The sequence below is a fragment of the Oryx dammah genome, unplaced genomic scaffold (genome assembly GCF_014754425.2).
Source record: "Oryx dammah isolate SB20612 unplaced genomic scaffold, SCBI_Odam_1.1 HiC_scaffold_4, whole genome shotgun sequence".
In the NCBI taxonomy this organism is placed as follows: Eukaryota; Metazoa; Chordata; class Mammalia; order Artiodactyla; family Bovidae; genus Oryx; species Oryx dammah.
The window spans coordinates 75231598-75253392 of record NW_024070188.1 but is presented as its reverse complement, the minus strand read 5'-3'; the positions used below and the strand labels follow the sequence as shown (position 1 = coordinate 75253392).

At 39.4% G+C, this 21795-nt stretch overlaps 1 long non-coding RNA gene across 1 annotated transcript; it reads left to right on the top strand.

The window, feature by feature from the left end:
• Positions 1-2654: 2654 nt before the first annotated feature.
• On the top strand, positions 2655-10135 carry LOC120862621. The gene is made up of 2 exons (XR_005720818.1): positions 2655-2765; positions 7989-10135. It is a non-coding gene; the product is annotated as an uncharacterized LOC120862621 (long non-coding RNA).
• The last annotated feature ends 11660 nt before the right edge of the window (positions 10136-21795 follow it).

The window sequence follows — 21795 nt, the reverse complement described above, 5'->3', positions numbered from 1 at the left end:
AAACTGACTTTACTTCTTTCATAATTATACATGACCAGTTTAAGTCCTCTTTCCTTTGAAGAACTATAGCTGCTGATAGGCCGTGTTGCTATTTACCTTTGCTTCTCATAACAACTCCATCGGGCAGCTACTCTAACTAACTCTTGTTTCACCGAGAGGAAAGAAACTTGCTCAAATTCCCAACCGTGATGTATTCGGTCACTCCATTGGCAGCATTCCATATATTGACAGTGAATCTCCAAACCATGCTATGTCATAAGCTTTATGATCCCATGTTGCAGATGAAGAAACTAAGTTCTGAGACACTGTCATTTTTTTGCTCAAAGCGTCACAGTTAAGTGGTATAATCAAGACTGCCTGAACTCATAGCTAATACTTCCGGTCCCTGCGGTATTCTACTTCCTCATACACTTGGTTATTATCCCTGCTTAGTATTTTTATCTGTTTTTCAGTGCATAATGGTATGGCAGGGAAAGCACTAAACTTTTAAAAGAAAGATATTTAAGTTCCTGTTCCATTATTTGCTAACTGAACAAGCTATATCTTGTGTATAATGTGAAATTCCTGCCCTGCCTATCTGAGTTATAAGGTTGTCTCAGATAAGTATTTTGGAAACTGAAAAAGTAATTACAGTAAATGCTGGCATTTTGCTTCTTGATAAAATTTAGGTCTTTGGGGTCAATTAAAGTCTTGGGCTTGGGGGCTTCCCCAGTGGTCCTGTGGTTAAGAATCTGCCTTGCAATTCAGGGGACACTAGTTCGATCCCTAGTTCTGGAAGATCCCACATGCCACAGGCAACCAAGCCTGTGAGTCACAACCGCTGAGCTTGCTCTCCTGGAGCCCAGGAACCACGATAAGAGAAGTCACCACAATGAGAAGCCCATGCACCAAGACTTGAAAGTAGTCTGGCTCCCCAAAACTACAGAAAGCCTGAGAGCAACAGTGAAGCCCCAGAGCAGCCAAAAATAATTTTTTTAAAAGTCTTGGTCTTGGTGGATATTTTCCTTTATGTAGGTGGTAAAATTTACCCTAAAAATCTCAGTCTTAATCAGTAGGATTATTCAATATGATCATTTATTACTAAAACGTAACTATTTTCCCACCTTTACAGTAGAAAATGGGCAGATACGACCAATTAGGACCATCACTGATAGTGGGACAAACTGACATCGTGTACCTCCTATTCTGATGAACTGAGTCACATCACTTAGATGTATTCCTACCAAAAATCTCATCATGAAGAACAATCTGATAAACCTATTTTACAGAACAAGTGACCTAGATTTTGCAAAAATATCACCGAAGACAAAGAAAGACCAAGGAACTGTTCCAGGTTTACAGAGACTAAAGACACACAGCTAAATTCAATGTGTGATCCTCAAATGAAAAAAAAAAAAAATGCAGTAAATGGCATTATTGGGACAACTGGCAAAATAGCAGATAGTGGACATTAGATAATATTATATGGATGTTAAACACACTGAATTTGATCATTGTGTTTTGGTTAGAAAATTCCCTTGTTCTTAGGAGACACACACCAGAGTATTTTTTTAGGGATGAAGGGCCATGAGGTCGGTAATTTACTTTCAATTTGTTCCCTCAAACAAATATAAGCAGTACAAAAACTCTACATACTTATGCATGGGCTAATATTCTTAATGCACAAAGGATACAAGATAGGGACAAAATATGTAAATTTTCTAGTGGAAGAAAAACTAATTTTATTTGTACAAGATGGCACTAGTTTTCCACAAATACGTCAAGAATCAAAAAAATCTAAATAGAAGGAAGGCACTATCCGGTCAGATGTAAAGGCAGCCATCAAAGCTGCTGAATGTTAGAATTCCCTACTACTTGTTGGAGAATCCAACCCAAGTTTTGAATTAAGAGCGGGCCCCAGGGATTTCTGTGGTCAGCTAAGCTGAGTACACCTCTGGGGTCAGCAAGCAGTTAGACTGAACAGAGTTCCCCCCTCGTGGGGAACCTCTGACAAACGCTCTGCCTGGTGGGCCCCTGCGCGGGGTCTAGAAGGGGACACTTAGCCCAGGCTGAGCCTGCAAGTCCGCGATGCCCAAGTACCACCTGGGAGTAGACGAGTAAATGGATCCGACAACGGAATGACCGTTTCTGAAATGATTAGCAACGAAAAGAGCAGGGACTTCCCTCAGACTGTATGTATTATTATCAACCTTACCACCTCAGGTTTTTGAAGAAACTGCTCTGAAACACGTCTCTCGGTAGCTAAGAAGTTTAAGATAAAAGCAAGAATTCTTGGCGCCAGGGGCGGGGGTTCGGGAAGGGTCTGCAGGAGCCAGACACACCGTCTTGAGAATGTCACCCGTGCCGATGACCAAGAGACGCGAACTGGTACCACCTCAAGTTCAGCAGCATTTCACACACTCACGACCTGCCCGCTCACTTCCTCAAATTCGCCGGCCGCTGGCAATACCTAGTCCCTCTCCGACGCGGGGACGTTCCCACCACGATCCACCCGGGCTACCGACAGGAGAGTTCGCCCGCGAGGAGCGCCGCGCGCAGCCCGGGCCGAGCCTCCCCCGCGCTCTCCCGGGAGGAGACCGATCGCCGGCGCCGCCCCGGCGCGCGCCCGCGGGCTGCGACGGTACCTCGGGCGCGGGCGACGAGGCGCCGAAGGCGGCGGGGCCAGTGGGCGGCGGGCGCCGCGGGCCGGAGGAGCTCATGGCGGCCGGGGTCTCGCGGCGCGCTCGGACCGGCGGTGCGCGCGGGCGCGTCTCCTCGGGCAACCGGTAAACACTGCGGCGGGCCGGCGGGGCCCCGGACGCTGGCGGCGCCCGCCGGAGCCGGAGTCCTGGGCCTGGCTGCGAGGCGTCCGGGCCCCCGAGACGCGCCCGGGGGGCGCCGGGCAGACCCTGATCCTCCTGAAGCTGTCCCGGGGGGGCGGTGCGGCGAGGCGGCCGAGCGGCCCCATCCGGCCAGGCGGAGGCTCGGCCGGGCCAGAGCGACTGGGGACGGCGGGGCCGGAGGTCGGTCCTCACCGCCGGGCTCCACCGCGGGCGCAGTTCCGGGTCTTGTCCTCGGGTCGGGGACAAGTGACAGCGAGGGGGGGTCAGTGGTAACCGTGCTGACGGCGTGCGCTGTCATGAAGGTGCATGAGCATTTATTTAGCGCCACTGTGTGCCCCCGCTTCTGCTTCTTCCAGCGCCCCGGCCGCCGCCCGCTGGGTGTGCAACCCGTGCAGTTGCACAGGCCCTGCGCTCAGAAGGGCCCGACGCTTGTTTTAACTCCACTCTTGAAATTCTTAGTGATTTTTGAACAGAGGGCCCTACATTTGCCTTTTGTACTGGGACCTGCAAATCATATAGTCTGTCCTGGTGAGCAGTTCTTTCATTTAACCTTCTCAACAACCCTGCAGGGAAATATATATAATAGTAAGACTAGTGTTGGTAACAGCCACAGCTTCTAGTTATAAAACATTTACATTTGTTCTCTCAAGAGCTGTTCTAAGTGCTTTCCAACTATGATCTCATTAGTAAAAACAAGATTATGAAGTGGATATTAGAATAATCCATTTTTAAGCTGAGGAAACAATCACAGGGAAATAAAATAAATTGTCCAAGAGTATATACAGCTGGTCAGTGGCGGAATGAAGATCAGACCCTAGACTTTAAAGCACAGAGAAGGGGAGTCACCTACTTGAGGTCCCACTGTTTGTAGCAGAACCTCAAACTGAAACCCACATTCACCCCACTTGAAGGCCCTTGGTAGAACTCCCTGTGTGCTCTTCTAAAATTAAACGAAATCAAAGATACAGCAACTCTTCTTGGATTCCATCCAACCATCCTACATTATTATTATCTCTGAGGACTACTTGGCCTCAGATGATGTCTTTTGATTTTATAGTAATAATTGTCACCTGTGCAATCCAGAGTGACCACAGTGCTTTCATTGGAAGCAACATTTAAAAAAAAAAAATCCTTTAATGGAAACTAAAGCTGTCAGAAATCTCCTAATACTATAGTTCCTAGTAAACATTCTTTTCAATTGCAGTTTTTCCTTGCAGTACAATTACTACACACATGTCAAATTTTCAGTGAAATGAAACTGCCCAAGGAAACACAAAAGCTGACACAACCTCAAGGCAACTGGAAGAGGAGCTGAGAAAGTCCCTTCTCTATTTACATCTAATTGTTGCAGAGTTCAGTTTCATAAAGTCTAATTCTGGTCACTCTGGTCAAACTTGTAACTCTTCTTCATCACACCAGAAAATATGAATTTACATAGTCTTTAAAAATCAGTGCTGGTGACCAAGAACCAACTGTATAGCAGCACATGGAACTCTGCTCAATGTCATGTGGCAGCCTGGATAGGAGAGGTTGTTGGGGGAAAATGGATATATGTATATGTGTGGCTGAGTCCCTTCGCTGTTCACTGGAAACTATCACATTGTTCATTGGCTATGCCCCAATACAAAATAAATTTATTTTTAAAAATCAGTATTGGTGATGAATGTGTTAATTAAAAGGATGGGAGAAATCCTTTTACAACGTATACTTATATCAGGTCATCACTGTGCACACTTTATCTTACAGTTTTGTCAATTATATCTTGAAGCTGGGGGAAAATACAGTAAAAATCTGAATCAGTGTTAAACAGATTTTTCTCCATGCGGAAAAAAATTTACTTTCATGGTAAGTGGGAGCAGAAAAGTGCCTGGCCTGAGCCCCACCTAGATGCCTTCAAACTTCCTGGGATGTCAAGACATGAACCAAGTGATTCTTAAAGGCAATACCTGATGATGGTCCTTTGAGAATTGAAAGAAGGACCCAAGACTGGATGTAGGTCTGAGCTGGACCCTGGAAGAGTTTGGGACAAGCTGGTACTATGGTGATAGAAGACGCAGGCTGGCAGTGGGGGAAACTCTGGGTTTGATGATAGTTTAAGCAAGGGAGGGATGTAAAAAAATATTCCTGCCCAGATTTCTCACAAAATTGCATGTGTGGGCAACATATTATGGTGTGTAATGTCTCAGTACAGACTTCTATTTTTCTTTATCATGACAACAGAGCAGGCAGCTGCCAGCAGTTTGAACTAGTCTACTTCATATAACTGCATTTTTATAGAAAAGGGAAGTTCCTAATTAGATGCCAGGCTAGTGTATAGAAACCATTCCACTAGGGGCCAAGTTTTTAACAAGAGTTGATTTATAATATTATATTAGTTTCTGGTGGCCAACAAAGTGCTTCAGTTTTATATGTATATACTTTTTCAGATTCTTTTCCATAATAGTTGATTACAATGTTTAGTTCCCTGTGCTATTTAGTAGGTCCTTGTTGCTTATCTATTTTGTATACAGTTTAGGTCAAGGACAATGTTAAGGCTGCAACCAAAGGGCAACAGTAGGTGGGCTATGTAGGACGATCTAGAGGGGAGTCGGGGAGGCCTGCAGGAGGGGCTGTCACAGGCCAGGTGAGAGCTGAGACTGATGGACTGGGAGTGGTGATGGGGGACCGGGAAGATTTGGAGGTAGAATCCACAGGAATCTGAGGTTACCAGCCAGGCTGAAAGCCCAGTGAGGCCTGAAAGGCAGTGAGAAGATAAAGCAGAAGAAGGAGGAGGAGAGAGTTCAGTTTAGGACACATTTAGCCTGAGGTGCTGATAGGGGAAGGCAAACAAATATTTTGCAGTTTGGGAACGGGAAGCCCTGGGCATGTCCAGCTTAAACCAGAATTTCCACCTCATCCTTTTGTCATGTTACTATCCTGAAATATGTTTAGAAACCTGGGATGCTGAGACAGACGTTCAATAAACATGATATCTGAGACAAGATTGAAATGCCTCATCAGTAGCTCTGGGAAGACATTAAGATCTGTATCTCTGGCACTTGGGCTTTTATTTTGGAACTTTCTTGGGGTTTTGGAAGTTTATTTCTCTGGTTTCTTCCTTATGTTTGTTTGCTTGTTTGTCTTGCAAATATACAAGCTTCTCATAGGAAAAATCTATAATAACTTTGGGAACTTCCAATGTGTTTAGAAACCTGTCCAGAAAGCACTCCTATAACATTTTATTTGTCTAAAGATTTTTTTCAAAGGATATGTTTGATTTAAATATTTTCCTCAATGGCTGAATGAAATGTTGCCAAATGCTGCAAACTGCTTTAGATATCCAATACAAGATGCCTTGGTGAAAGACAGACCACCAAAATCCAACGTGTCTATCCTTCAAGTGACCACATTTAAAGGTTTTTTCAACCATTCTCGGTCCTTTCTTAGACTTGTTTCAGTTGTTTTGCTGATTTCTATTTGATCTCTCTAATTAGTCCTTTTAAAAATTAATTTGTATTGGAATATAATTGCTTTACAATATGTTAATTTCTACTATACAGCAAAGGGAATCAGCTATATGTATACATATAATTAGTCCTTCTTTAGGAATGATTATCATTTTACTAATTCATCCTGAAGCAAATCCCTGTCCCTTATTTGTTCTAGTCTGACAACACTAGTTGTAACACACTCTCTCACTATCACTTCCAAAGATCTTTATAAAGTTTCATACCATTTATTTTTAAAGTCTGTTTTCTTTTCCTAATACTTAACTGTTTCCAACATATTTTTTACCTAAAATAAATGCTATCCATTTTATAACTTTATGATAGGCTAAGCTTAGAAACTACTGAGAGCTCACTTTATAAAAAACAACCAATTCAAGGACCTTTGGTTTCAGCATTAAAACCAATGAGACTGCTTTTTTTTAATAAAAAAGTAAAATCCTTATTCAAAATTTAAAGTGCTTTTAAAAATATTTTAGCCAGGTAAAAAGAAGGTTCTGGAAAACACCCATGATAAATATATATTTTCCAGACTCTCGTGATTTTCATCTGACTTTAAATTCAACATATTTCATTGATAATTCAATTTTAATCTGTATTTTTTCAACTAATCAAAAAGATTCACTGTACATAATGCCATCCTCCAAGGCCTTGCTGAAGCAATTTTTCAGTTGTAAAGTTGCAAGTTTAAAAGAGTTTAATATTTCAGGAAAAATTTGGAGAGATTAATCAGGCAATCAGTTTTAATATTTTTCTACCCCAAGGGGAAAATGAACTTACTGGCAGATCGTTAAAAGAACCACCTCATCGTGTGTCTCTTTATAGGAAAAGTGTCAACCAGTCAGAAGGATTTATGAAGTCTGGGATGAAGCAAGAGCCTAAGGGCCTCTTTTGCTCTCTCCTCCACATTCCCTTTGCAGCTATGGGTCTTTTTGTAAGGGTCTTTTCGTAAGGTCTTTCACCTTTGGCGTTAGTGTTTCAGAAAGAGTTAGGAGTCAGGATTCTTAAGAAAGTGGTTTACTTAGGAGTGCTCCTAGGACAAGGAAGCAAAGAAAACAGGATAGGAGAAGAGAACAAGCTACTCAAGCATGTAGCTGAGCCTGGAAACTAACTTCCCACTTTGATGCCAGGGGACTGGCTCTTTGTACCTGTTACCTCCTCCCCCTGCCCCATCCCCAGCTCCAGTCTCAAGTCAGCTATCCATTGGCAGGAGGTCAAGTCTCCAGCGAAACAGACAGGATTTCACAGCTGACAAAGCAACTGTTGGGGGGGAAGGGAGATCTCAGCTAAGAAAAGGGGTTCCAGAAAGGATCGCATCTTCAACTGCACAATGCAGTTTCGGAAATAACTCTGCAGTCTTTCTCCTTTCTCCATTCTTATTGATTGTCTTAGACTGGGTTTTAAGGAGCCTTTTTTTGGGGTGGGGTGGGGTGGGTAATCTGGACTTTTATACCAACCAGTCTGCTTCTAATCCATTTTCAAGCCAACACAAGAATTACTTTTTTTTTTAACTGCAATCTGATGATTCCCTTGTTCTAAAACTTTAAGGAAATCCCACTGTTTACAGGACTCAAGGAAGAGTTCTTAACGTCAGACTTTTTTTTATACTTTTCATAGGTTTATTATTTTTCCTCCTCAAATCAACTTCTCTGAAGTGGGTATTATTGTCCTCTTATTACAGGTATAGAAACTAAAGCTCAGAGAGAGAGCTTGCTCACAACATAAATGTCAGCACAGAGCCTCCCTGGGGGCTCAGTGGGAAAGAATCCACCTGCCAGTGCAGGAGACACAGGTTCGATCCCTGAACCAGGAGGATCCTACATGCGGTGGAGCAGCAAAGCCTATGCCCCACAGCTGTTGAGCCTGTGCTCTAGAGTCCAGGAGCTGCAACTCCTGAGCCCACTTGCCCTAGAGCCTGTGCTCTGCAACAGGAGAAGCCACTGCAATCAGAAGCCAGAGCCCCGCAACTAGAGAGTAGCTCCTGCTCGCCATAATTAGAGAAAAGCCCACAGGCAGCAACCAAGATCCAGCACAGCCAAGTAAATAAATAAATAAATTTAAATAAATGAATAAAATCGGCTTAAAAAATAATTGGCAGTACAGGTTTTTCAAGTGAGCTGTCTCTGCCTCCAAGTTCGCTACTCTTCGTAATAGATATTGTCTGACAGTCAGCATTTCTCAAAAGTTGAACTCATCCACTCTGCGCACTGTTTCTCCTGTGCAACCTACCTACAGTTAAGGCTGCTGTATATGGTTGATCAGGCTGTACACTGCTCAAGGGCAACACATTTTAAGGGGTACTCTTCGAAGCAGAGACATTTTTGCTATTTGGAAGTATCTTTGTATTTTTATCACACTTTAAAATTTTTTGAAGATGGGCATTTTGTATATTTATTATGAGAGTTATTTCAATTGATAGAAGTAAAATGTCCTTTTAAAAGGTTAGATATGTACTAGCTACTTTGATCTATGAAGGAGAACTAACTTTGATAAGTGAATAATACCTAAAAGAGCTTGGGTGTCTAAATAAGAAGCTTGTTTTCTGACACACTGATCAGTTGTATATTTAAGTTTTACAAATACAGTCAGTCCTATTTGTAGGTTCCATATCTGCAAATTTACCTATATACTGAAATTTATTCACAACCCGAAAATCAATACTCATGGAGCTTTCTCAGTTGTTCACAGACATACACAGAGTGGTGAAATATTTGAATTAATGGCAAGGCTATGCTCTTTCTTCTTGTTTCAGCCCTCAGACTGTAAATAAGTGTTATTTTTGTGATCTATTTAGTTCCACTTTTTTATTTTTGCATTTTTGTGCTTTGTGTACATGTATGTGTGTGACTTTGTTATTTTAAATGGCTTCCAGACATAGTGCTGAAGTGCTTTCTAGTGTTCTTAAGCCGATAAGGCTGTGACATGCCTCACAGAGAAAACAGCATTTTAGATAAGCTTCATTTAGACGTGAACTACAGTTACCCAAGGCTATTGGCCATGAGTTCAATGTAATGATTCAACAATATATATTAAAGTGTCTCTAAACAGAAACGCACGCAAAACAAGGTATATATTGATCAGTTAATGAAAATGCTGTGACAAAACACTCATGGAAACCTAAGCCTGTATTTTCCCTGGGAGCAGTGGATCAGTATTTGCTAATTCAGTGTTTAAAATGACTTTATAGAATATAACTACTGTGAAAAACAAACTGAAAACCACTGAATTGATCACTGATTAAATTTGACACTCACACTGCAGTTTGTATCATCTGCTGTTTGTTTTCGAATGGTATCTTGTAGTTTTTGATTAAAATCTACATTTTCATTATGACAACTGTCATTAAATAATTTATATTAAATAATGCAATAATTAAATAGGATAAGTCAAATGTACTTTCTGCCAATTCAGTTAAATGACCATGTAATATGAATTTTTCAATAATATAGTCTTATGAAAAAATTATTCATCTGAAGTAAAAATAGATTTTCCATCATACTCTATAGGTATAAAGTTTTCAAAATTTATCACATGTGATAACATGATAAAAAAATCTGTGAATCCTTGTTATTTTTTTCTCTCATGTATTTTTTTTAGTCTACCTATATTTTATACTCTTTGGGGATGAAAAAGTGAAACAAAGAATAAAAATGAGTTCAAATATTTGCAGCATTTATCATGTCTTCTAAAAAGCAGGCCAAATGTTGCTTCAAAAACTAATAACTTTTAAGTGCATTTGTTCTGTGTTTATTTGGTATGATTTTAAAAATAAAATGAGTGTTACCAGCAAAATAACACAGGGATAAAAATTCACTGTGCATGAAAGCATCAAAGAGATTATGAAATTCTTTGAAGAAAAAGCGATGGTGTTTATGAAAATATTTCTGCTAGTTACATAGCAATACAATCTCTAAAAGAGAGATTTATGATGCTGAAAGAGTATCACTGCTGGATCACTTCAGTTAGATATATTGCTTTTAAAATTAGTTAGATATATTGCTAAAAATTTTTTTTTAATCTACGTATAGCTAGCTGGCAGATTTTTCTCAAATAAAAACAGCCCTCCTTCTTGGTAACTGGAAGTAGCAGACTGATTACCCAGTGAAGCTCTGTAGGGTCAAGCATTTTTCTTGCTTTAACGAAACTGGCCATCAGTAGATACATCTTTGACTGAAATCAGATTATAAATGAGATCTAGTTCTTTTCATATATACAGGGAAGAAAGCACCAGTAAAGTATAAACTTGTGTGAGAAATCTTGTCTTTTTTTTAAAAAAGTACCAAAAGTCCTTGAATTTATCTCTGGCCTTGGAAGCTTTCAAACAGGGGTAAATGGACAGACTCTGGAATCAATCTGCCTGGGATACTGGCTCTGCCACTTCGAGCTTTGTTTTGAACTTGGGCAAATTCCTCTACCTCCTTGGGCTTATTTCCTCATCTGTAGTATAGGGGTAATAATAGTTCTTAACCCATGGGGTTGTTGCAAGGATTACATAAGTTAACACATGGTTAGATAACATGACTGATTCAATGGACATGAATTTGAGCAAACTCTGGGAGATAGTGATGGACAGGGAAGCCTGGCATGCTGCAGTCCCTGGGGTTACAAAGAGTCCAACATGACTTAGCGACTAAACAACAACAAAGTGCCTAGTATAGAGCCTGGGACAAAGTACAAAATAACTGTTAGCTCTTAGCATTATTATTCTAAAATACAGAGAAGAATATTCCCCCAAAAGCCACTGCAAAAAAGGACTGGAAAAGCAAAGGGTTTACACTTACGCTAAATTACTCAGAACTTTGGAAGACCATAGGCTTAATTTTTTTTTCACTACTCAGCATATAAGAATAAATTCTTAAAGCATTTTCATTTCTTTTGGAAAATATGAATTTTAGAAAGGCGTTGTAGGTAAAAACAACAGAGGCACCTCATTTCTAAGAACTTAGAAATCAGTTGATCTCAAGACATGGAAGCAACCAAAATGTCCATCAACAGATGAATGGATAAAGAAGATGTCATATATATACAGCTTATATATATGTTCTTATAAATATATATAAATTTTGTATGTTTATATATATTTATTTATACAATGGAATACTACTCAATGATAAAAAAAAAGACTGAAATTTTGCCATTTGTGGCAACATGGATGAACTTGGGGGGCATTATGCTACCTGAAATAAGTCAGAAAAAGACAAATACTATGTAATATCATTTATATGTGGGATCTAAAAAACACAACAAACTAGTGAATATAACAAAAAAAGAGGTAGACTCAAAGATATAGCAAGCAAATTAGCGGTTACCAGCGGGGAGAGGGAAGTGGGAAGGGACAAAAGAAGGGTAGGAGATTAAGAGGTACAAATTATTAGGTATAAAACAGGCTGCAAGGATATAATTGTACAACACAGGGAATTTAGCCAGACTTTAAGTGGAGTGAAAGGTAAAATGAAAGTGTTAGTCACTCAGTTGTATCCGACTCTTTGCAACCCCATCGACTGTCCCAGCCGGCCAGACTCCTCTGTCCATAGAATTCTCCAGGTGAGAATACTAGAATGGGTTGCCATTTCCCATTCCAGAAAATCTTCCCAACCCAGGGATCGAACCAAGGTCTCTGGCATTGCAGGTGGAGTCTTTACCATCTGAGCCACTAGGGCTTCATAAGTGGAGTATAAGCTTTAAAAATTGTGAATCACTATATTGTACACCTGTAACTTATCTAATGTTACTGCCTACCAATTATAGTTCAATTTTTAAAAAATCAATTAGCCTCATGTGATTAAATCAAAGCAGAGATATGCAAAACCCCTGATAAGGACACTATTTTTCCAGCCAAGACAGACTGTAACTTAATTGAAAATAGTAACAGATATAAAGAATATGGTAACCACAAGAGAGATTATTAATAATCCCACAGAAGCTCAGGGGAAAGACAGTGAACCCCAAATGTCATGCCCATTTGATGGCTTTATTTCTCATCTGAATTAATAAATAGGTTTTCAAGGTTTTAAAGTTCAGGAGTCTAACCTCACCACCTACAAACCTATGGACACCAAGCACCTCCCAGAGACCTGGCCATCTCTCAGGACCATCCTTCATCCATAGGACCTGTCGGGTGCTGAACGCAATAGAACCCTGTTGTCACAGTTCTGTTTAGTCAGGGTCACTCTGAGGCTTCCCTCGTAGGTCAGTTGGTAAAGAATCTGCCCGCAGTGCAGAAGACCCAAGTTCGATTCCTGGGTCAGGAAGATCCTCTGGAGAAGGAAATGGCAACCCACTCTAGTATTCTTGCCTGGAGAATTCCACGGACAGAGGAGCCTGGCAGGCTACAGTCTATGGGGTCGCAAGAGTCGGACATGACTGAGCGACTAAGCACGAACTCCAAGACAGCTATGAAAATATGGATGCAGTACTTTGGGAGTCTTTGCTCCCATGTGTTGAAGTTCTTGAAGGACCAATGTTAAATATTCCATCAAAAATTATGATAACTTACCAAACAAATGTTCCATGAAAAAAAAAAATGACCTTCAAAAGCAAATGTGGCTTCTAAATTAAGTAAAACCCCAGCTTCTTCTGGATCTTTAAAATGTCTTTATTATTTTGGAAAATCTTATGGCTTTCGGTGGGGGAGTGTGGGATTTTCCTGACCCCATTTTAGACATGCTTTGGGTTTCTTTTAAAATGATGCCAACTTTCTTTCAAAAAGCAACAAATAATTCTGGCTAATAAAAAGTGGAGTGGGAAGACTGTTCCTTTTACGCTCTGGGCCTTCAGTATCGATTCTAACTTCCTGCTGAGGTTTTCTCAAAAGTATTCAAAAACATTTCAATGATTTTTCTGATTCAGACCAGGCTAGATTTTATTACCAATTCGATTTAGCCAACCTTATGCATACATATAAAGTCATCCTCATATACTTTTCTCAACAACATCATAAAAATAAATGAGTCTAATTTTTGGAAAGAGATTATAATCTTCTGCTGATTCACAGATTTGACCTCAATTAAAATACCCTCTTTATAAGCTTGCATTGTGAGTCGTAAATTTCCTTGGTCTATAAAAACCCCTCTAATAAAAGAGAAAGAGAAGGAAGCAAGTTACAGGAAGTTGAGTCTTTGCCTAACCATTTTTTAAAGAAATGAACTCCTCAGCCTTTTCAGAGACAGATGTCTCTTGAGGTGGTTCTGAAATACTGATTTATGAGTTTAAACTGCCTTTATTTCATTTGGTAAATTAGCCACAATTACTTAATACCTGCTCTTGATACACAGTGGTGATCAGACTATTCAGTGAATTCAAAAGAATAAAAAGTATGTAAGTCTAATCTTGAGGATTTTCTGGTTAACAAGGAATGATGAGTTGCAGAAAAGAGAAAAATCATAAAACAGAAACCACAGTTAGTCACCAAGCAATACGGCAAACATGGTATGTCCTCATGGCTGAAGTCATAAACATATTTGATGGTAGGTTGGAAAAGACTTCCCTAGGCAGGTGAGTCTTCCCAGAACTCTGAAAGGTAAAGTGAGAAAAAGTCAGAATTATCCCAATTCCTTAGCACATCAGGCTTTCAGCCATTTTGTAACGTACAACTCAACCTGATTTGTCCCAAGATGAAAACATAAACACAAGGCCCAGATTTATGTTTTCCAGTTTTTATATCATGATCATGTATGTGTCTGGGACAGGCTAGCTGCTCACCAAACCTGGTTAGGTGTAACTTTGAATTTCTGGCCTTTGGTATGTGAGCGGAAGTAAAGAATATCACTCTCAGGTTTGGTCCATTAAAACTTCCTGTGTGATGCTGTATGCTCTCTCTTCCCCTGTCTTCTGGCTAAATTCTGAAACCTGAATGACCTCCCAAACCACAAATTGAACAAGGTAGAACCACCATCAGCCCGGATCCCTGAATGTCTGTAGAGAGCAGATAACCCCATCACCTCCCCGCCACACATTCCAGCTAATTGGACTTCCCATTTGTTAAGCTGTTGAGCTTTGGGTATTTACCTTACCTATATAATGTCTCATATTTGAAAACAAAAACAGATATGTAATCCTGATAAATTTTGATGGGAAGATTAGAAATTTATGAAAGAATATGTATTATGAATTTATTTTCATTTTTAAAAGTAAAAAATGAACCATTTGAATGGCAAATAAAGCAAAAACTCTTAAGTGTAGATATAGTTAGAAGAAAACATGGAATGATACCATTATTTGAGGGGGAGAATGTTTTTTATCTGGGTCAGATCTGTAACACAACCATCTGTGCCCACCTGCTCCCCTGCCCCTGCCCCTGCCCCTCTCCCACCAATGCCCTGGGGCCAAAATAGTTTCTGTCTTTCGGGGAAGACTAAGCCTCTGTATTCACTAAATAAGTTTTGGGGGTAAGGTTTCCCACACAGTAATCCTCCTCTTCTTCTTTTTCCTGTGTCACACCTCACTCCAGTGAAATTTTACAAGGAAGCAAATACATAAAACAGATCATCCTGGCACTGCTCTTGTTCAGCTGGCAGTTGAAAACACGGCTCCATGCCCAAACTGCTCCCGGTACTCCTGGAAACACCTTAACAAAGCCCCAGAGGCTCTTAGAAGTACAGTTTGAGAGCCACAGCTTACATTAATTCAACTGCAAAGTATTAGGTACAGTCAGACCAAACATCCTTAGTTTCCAGAATTTATAATGCCCACGTTATTGGTCAGTTTAATCTGTATTTTTAGAAATTATTTTCCAACCTATGTAAACTCTTAAGACAGTAAACTCCGTTTTCCTCCAAAATATTTCTTTACATTCATCTTTCTTCCATTTTTCTCTATCATCAGCCTAGTTCAGGCCCACATTATGTGACTCCTTTGCCTCAGTTTCTCCCTGCTCTCCCACATCCATCCACACACAGTGTATTCTCTGTCCATGGGTAAAGAAGAGTTTATCCTCTGTCCATGGTTAAAGAAGGTCCAAGATCAGATCTGCCTGTTCAAATGGCTGTCCCTGACCACTCTGTCTAAAATAGGCTCTTCTTGATATCACCTCCTGACATTAAACCACTCCTGGGCTTGCTTGTTTCCCTCACTTGGATTGTAAACTCTGGGAGGATAGGGTTTTTATTCTGTTCATTACTTCCCAACACATAAAACAGTGCATAGCACATATTTATTGCTCAGAAAATGATTCTCTGAGTGAATAAAGGAAGCAATTCCCTCAGAGAGTTTGTAGTACCTATGATTACTCTATTCGACTCAAAACCGTTCAACTCTGCTCAATATTATGTGCCAGCCTGGATGGGAGGAGGGTTTGAGGGAGGAGAGATCCATGTATATGTATGGCTGAGTCCCTTTGCTGTTCACCTGAAACTACCAAAACGTCATTAATTGGATGTACCTCAATACAAAATGTTTTTGGTGTGAAAAAATATAAAAAGAAATAAAGTTTTGCTATAAGAAAAAAGACCCATTCAGATCCCAACATTATTAAGGCACAGCTCCCTTTTGCTGCCTTATTTCCTGTCTCAGAATCTCCTGGATGTTGACTCTCACAGCAACATGCATGAATCTCAAAGGCGTTATGTTGGGTGAAGAAGCCAGCCTCGAAAGGTTTGCATTGTATGATTCCATCTATCTGACATTCTCAAAAGGACAAAACTACAGGACAAAGAACAAGATCTGTGATTCCAGGAGTTAGGGGTTGGAGTAACGGTGAATATAGAAGAACAGCGCAAGGGAGTTTGGGGGGGAATGGAATTGTTCTGTGTGTTGATTATGGTGGTGTTCGTGGATCTATACATGTCCTGAAATTCTTAGACTTGTATTTCAAAGGAAAGAACGTCGGCTATAATTTTTAAAATAAAATAAATAAATATGCAAAAAATATTGTTTAGTCCTTTGGACCCTAAGATCCAGAGAAACTGAGTTTTTGCTGTTCCTACTTCTTGCTCTGACTTTCCTGTCCTCTCCCATCCTCTTGTGAAACCTCCCCTGTTTCTATCACCTCCTTTCTGTCTCTCCCTACCCAGACTCTCCACATTGAAAATTTCCTACCACAAAACTGGGCTTCCCTGATAGATCAGTTGGTAAAGAATCTGCCTGCAATGCAGGAGACCCCGGTTAGATTCCTGGGTCAGGAAGATCCCCTGGAGAAGGGATAGGCTACCCACTCCAGTATTCTTGGGTTTCCCTTGTGGCTCAGCTGGTAAAGAATCCTCCTGCAATGTGGGAGACCTGGGTTCGATCCTTGGGTTAGGAAGATTCCCTGGAGAAGGAAACTGCTACCTACTCCAGTATTCTGGCCTGGAGAATTCCATGGATTGTATAGTCCCTGGGGTCCCAAAGAGTTGGACACAACTGAATGACTTTCACTCACACTCACCACAAAACTGCCAGACTGATTTTTCTAACACATGCCTTTTCCCACTTCCCTCTTCAAAAACTCTCAATGGCTCCATATTGCCTATAGCAGTCGTTTCCAAGCCTCTTTCTCCTTTTCGTCAATGAATCCTTATTCAATTGGAAACTTTTTCAGTAGTCCTGTGTGTAGAACAGACCAATTTGGAGGTTTCCCTGGTTCACCTAGCTGACAAAGGGTGGGGTTCTAGAACCCTACTAAAGTGCCTCCCAGGACCTCCCTCGTGGTCAAGTGACTAAGACTTCATGCTCCCAATGCAGGGAGCCTGGGTTTGATCCCTGGTCAGGGTCCTAAATCCCACATGCCACAAAGATCCAACATTCTGCGTGTGCCAACTAAGATCTAGCACAGCCAAATAAATAAATAATAAATATTGTAAAATAAATAAGCAAAATAAAGTCACAAGTTAATGCATTTATAGCATATGCAAAAGAGTGTGTCCTCATCGCTCCTTTCTTACACCCAACCCCAAGTCCCAAAGTACCTCCCCAGAACCCCAAGGGCTCTCAGAAGCACAGGTTGAGAACTATGGTCAATAGAACAAAGTCTAACTTTGGGGGAGACATTTCTGATCTCTGAGAAATCTTACTATTGTCCTATAGAATTTATGGGACCATACAAAGCACAGGAGACTTTAAAGCTTTGGGGTTCAAGCCCCAATCCAGACACTTACTAGCTGTGTTGAACCTTGTTGAACCTCTTTCACCCTTTGATCAAGTTAAGGTAATAATAACCTATCTCATAATGCTCTTGTGTTGATGTGGCATAGTATGTGAATTCTTTGGTAAAGTATAAAGTGCTTTGTAAAATGTATGAGTAAATGTAATGAAATGAGTAAAATGTAGAGTATTATTATTATGAGAGGCAGTGTACGTGGTAGCAAAAACTATGGATTTGGGCCTATCTACCTTATTCAAAGGCAGGTCCTGTCACTTGCTACCACTGGCAAATTTCTTATTCTCTCAGAATCTTATATCTTGTGTGTAAAATTAAACATTTATAGCATCACTTCTAGACATGAAAATCTCCAGAGGAAGACAAGGGCTACCTCCTTCCTTAAGGCCCCTTTTAAGCACAATCATTGGAAAAGGGAGTGGTACCAACACAGAAAAGGTTCAAATAAGAAGGTGGCTGTACCAGGAAAAAAGAAGGGAAAATGACTTTTGTACTGTCTTTCAACAGTCTCAGTTTCAGTTTCTACTTCTGGAGTCTCAATGTGGAAAAATATTCCTTCATTCCATAAAGAATTTCTGTCTATAGTGCCAGTGTATATTCTGTCTACATAAGAGAATTTTTTAATCAATTCTTTTAACTGAAAATAAATTGCATCCTTCAGTTCTTGCTCATCAACATATTTAATTATATTCTCATGATTTGTCTTAAATTTCCAAAATGGTTAAGCTTGCAAAAGCACTTTGTCATATTCGGTAGGTAACTGACCTGCCTGATATGGAGGTGAGAGTTAACCATCTTACAGACAGGGATCAAAGGGAAGTTAATCAGTTTCAATGGGTTATACAGAAATTAATACAGAGAAAAAGAGTTTTCAATGAAGAAAAAAATGACATACATATTAACAAGTAGGAAGAAGGACTCTTGAAAGTCCTTTGCACAGCAAGAAAAACAAACCAGTCAATCCTAAAGGAAATCAATGCTGAATATGTATTGAAGGACTGATGCTGAAGCTGAAACTCCCAATAATTTGGCCACCTGCTATGAAGAGCCTGCTCCTTGGAAAAGACCCTGATACTGGGAAACATTGAAGGCAGAAGGAGAAGGGGCCAACAGAGAATGAGATGGTTGTATGGCATCATCAACTCAATGGACATGAGTTTGTGCAAACTCTGGGAAATAGTGAAGGACAGGGAAGTCTGTCATCCTGCAGTCCATGGGATCGCAAAGAGTCAGACATGACTAAACAACGAAGAAAGAAAGAAGTAGAATTTTCCACAAAAGTAAAATGCCAGGGTTTGTGCAAGAGTAAACAGGATTATCCTGCTTTGGTGCACGGCAGAAAACACAATTAGATCAGAAAATCATGGAGGTAAAAGCAAGTTTATGGTTTATATTCGAGAACATTAAGTAACAGAATAATTGAGCGCCAGCTGAAAACTACATAATTAATTAGTAACAGAACTGGGACTGAAATTCAGATTCCTTGTCCAAGTTACCTTCTCTGAACAAGAACCCAATTCAATAAGGAAAGGTATGTGATGGGTCTCCTCTCAGATCCTCATTATTAGGGTTTCAAGCAGTTCAAATAACACTCCATTTGGGAACTGATGAGAAAGGAAATAGAAATGAAGATTCAAGACATAATCTTACAGGTTGATGTAAAACTATGGTTCATTTAACTTTAAACAGCTTGTCAGTAATGCTATCAAAGATGAGGCAAGAGTTGGAATAGTTTATCCGAACAGATTTGGGATTTCACCAAGACAGCAAAACAGTTTTTATATCATCCCTTTGGTTGAAAGAATAAGCCAGTTCATTCTCGATAAATTATTTCCATCTGGTCACAAGAATAATTTCCCTTCAAAAGAACAACCCACTGGTTTTCAGCTGGTTGGTGGCCCGAAACATGAGAGGCATCCTTTTCATCACTGGATTTGCTGATGTTCAGCTCTTTGCACCAAGAGAAGGCTTCCTTTCTCAATGTGGTGTTCAGCCTACTGTAAAATTCCATATATTCATAAGCATCCAAATGACACAAAATATAATGATACAGGAAAACAGTCCCCATCCCCAACCCACCCTCATTCTAGACGATTACTTAAAAACATATCTTTCACTGGATTTTTTTTCCTTCTCCTCCTGAGACTTCAACATATTAATAACTCGCAACGTGGCTGATCATCCACACAATCTCCTGGCTCAAATTTTCACTGATGGTACATATTTACTAATTCTTTAAAAGAATTTAATTACATGGTTACAAATTACAGGAAAGGCATAGTAACCTGAAATAAAAGCCATACTTGACTTGTGGAGCCCAATAGATCGGAGCTTAAATTTTGTCTCTGCCATTGACTAGTTGAGTGGCCTTGTGCCCAGTTACTTGAAATCACTGAGACCTGGTGCTCCTATATAAATAATGGAATAAAAATCAGTCAGACACGACTGAGCAACTTCACTTTAATTTTTCTGATTACAGTGCATCTATAACATGCTTGCTATTCACTGACTGTGTAATTATTATAAAAATTGGGTATATATGTCAAAGAAATTTTGTTGAATTCTGCTTCTTGCTGCATATTTTAAACAGCTCTTTCTGATTTCTGATTTTTAAGATCTGTAAAACATTTTAAGGCGAGTTCTAAATAGGAAAACTTTCCAAATACTTTTTCATTTTTTTAATTAAAAAAAAACATACCAACACACACATACAAAAGCCTTGTAGTGATAAGATTAAGGATGACTATTCCATGTGCAAATGTGATATCTTTTCTTTCTCATTAAGGACCCCCGGAAGAAGTCAAGCTGGACAATAGAAGAATTATATTAAGTGAAGTCTGAAATGGGAAGAAAAAACACAGTATGATGTATCTCCTCTTCACTTCAAAAATAAAATCATGAAAATAAACCCAGTCATGTCTTTCACCAACTTTATGGAAAGGAAAGAAAGAAAACTGAAGGAAAAGTAAAACAACAAAAAACAAAAAACGAGAGCATGTATTCTTAACTTTTTTGGGTCATGAACTTCTCCAAATAAAACATCTAAATTTTCGATGTAATGATAAAGCAATAATTCAAGATAGCAGAAGCAACCATAATGTAATATGAAAAGACCTGTGATTTTTGCAGGTGACAAAAGCACAGATACTGCAAATATTGCTGAAATTTACGGCCAATAAGCAATACTGAAGGAAATACTACTGTTCAATTAGAGATTAATAAAAAGAAAGATGAAAATTTTTTTCACCCAAACTTACAGGTCACCTGAATTCTATCCCTGAAACCCTTGAATCCCAGTTGCAGAATTTCTGCATTGGGGATATACCAAGCCCAATGTTTATCTTCTGAAATGTAAGATAGAATTGAAATATTAGCTCCTTTAAATTTTCTGAATCATGGTAAAAATTAACTTGTTGTTACAGTTAAGAAAACAAGTACAGTTTTGCTTCTTCAAGCAAAGTTTAAGTGAAATGAAAAGCAATTATTTTTATTCTCTTACAAAGTTTTTTCTAGTGTGACTGTTCTACGTTGTTAACGAAATACTATTTCTTTTCTCCACTTTTTCAGAATTTTATTTTCAAATTCACCTATGTTGATATACTTCTATCATAAACCACGGTAACATTTGGTTACAAACATTACATGTAACAGAAAATTTTAGCCAAGAAAGGAATGAGGATACGGTTTTGTTGTCATTGACCTTACTGTGTTTTACCAAATCCTTGTTCCAGTATAATGATTTTAAAGTTGAAACCACAAGAATGTTTGTAGTCAACAATGAAAATTATACTCTGCCAGTTTTTCTTGCTGAAATCTCTGTACCAAATAGTACAGAAGAAAAATCCAGCCACTTTCCAATGCTAATGGATCTCCCCCTTGTGCCTAAACTTTGTATTGAACTCAAGCAGGATTGAAAGTCATCAGCATATATTGTGAATTTTATTTTTTAAAGAAAGACAAAAAGTGACTTTGCTTCTCATATAAAGCAATTACTCAGTGTTGAGAGTTTGGGCCTAAAAGCCTAACACAAGCCTAATAGAAGCAATTATTTCAAAGGACTAGAATAATTGGGTGGCTTCAAGCAATTCTCAGTAACTGAAGACTTGCAAATCTTAGTGGGTACTGGTTGTCTGAAGAGGTTCCTATCAGCTTCCTTAATGATAGCAAAGATGTTGGAAATCTATATAGCAAAATAAAATACAATCTAACTATATAATGAAATGTTTGCAGTCATTAAAAATCACATTTTGAAGAATTTTTAACAAATGGGAAACTGGGCACAATATAATTTTGAAGGTATAAAGCAGTATTCAAAGATGCATACACTTGTGCAAAACTTCCAATTATATAACATGGATTTCTTTATTCATTTAACAAGTACTAATTGATTTAATCGATCAGACTTTCAAGTAGA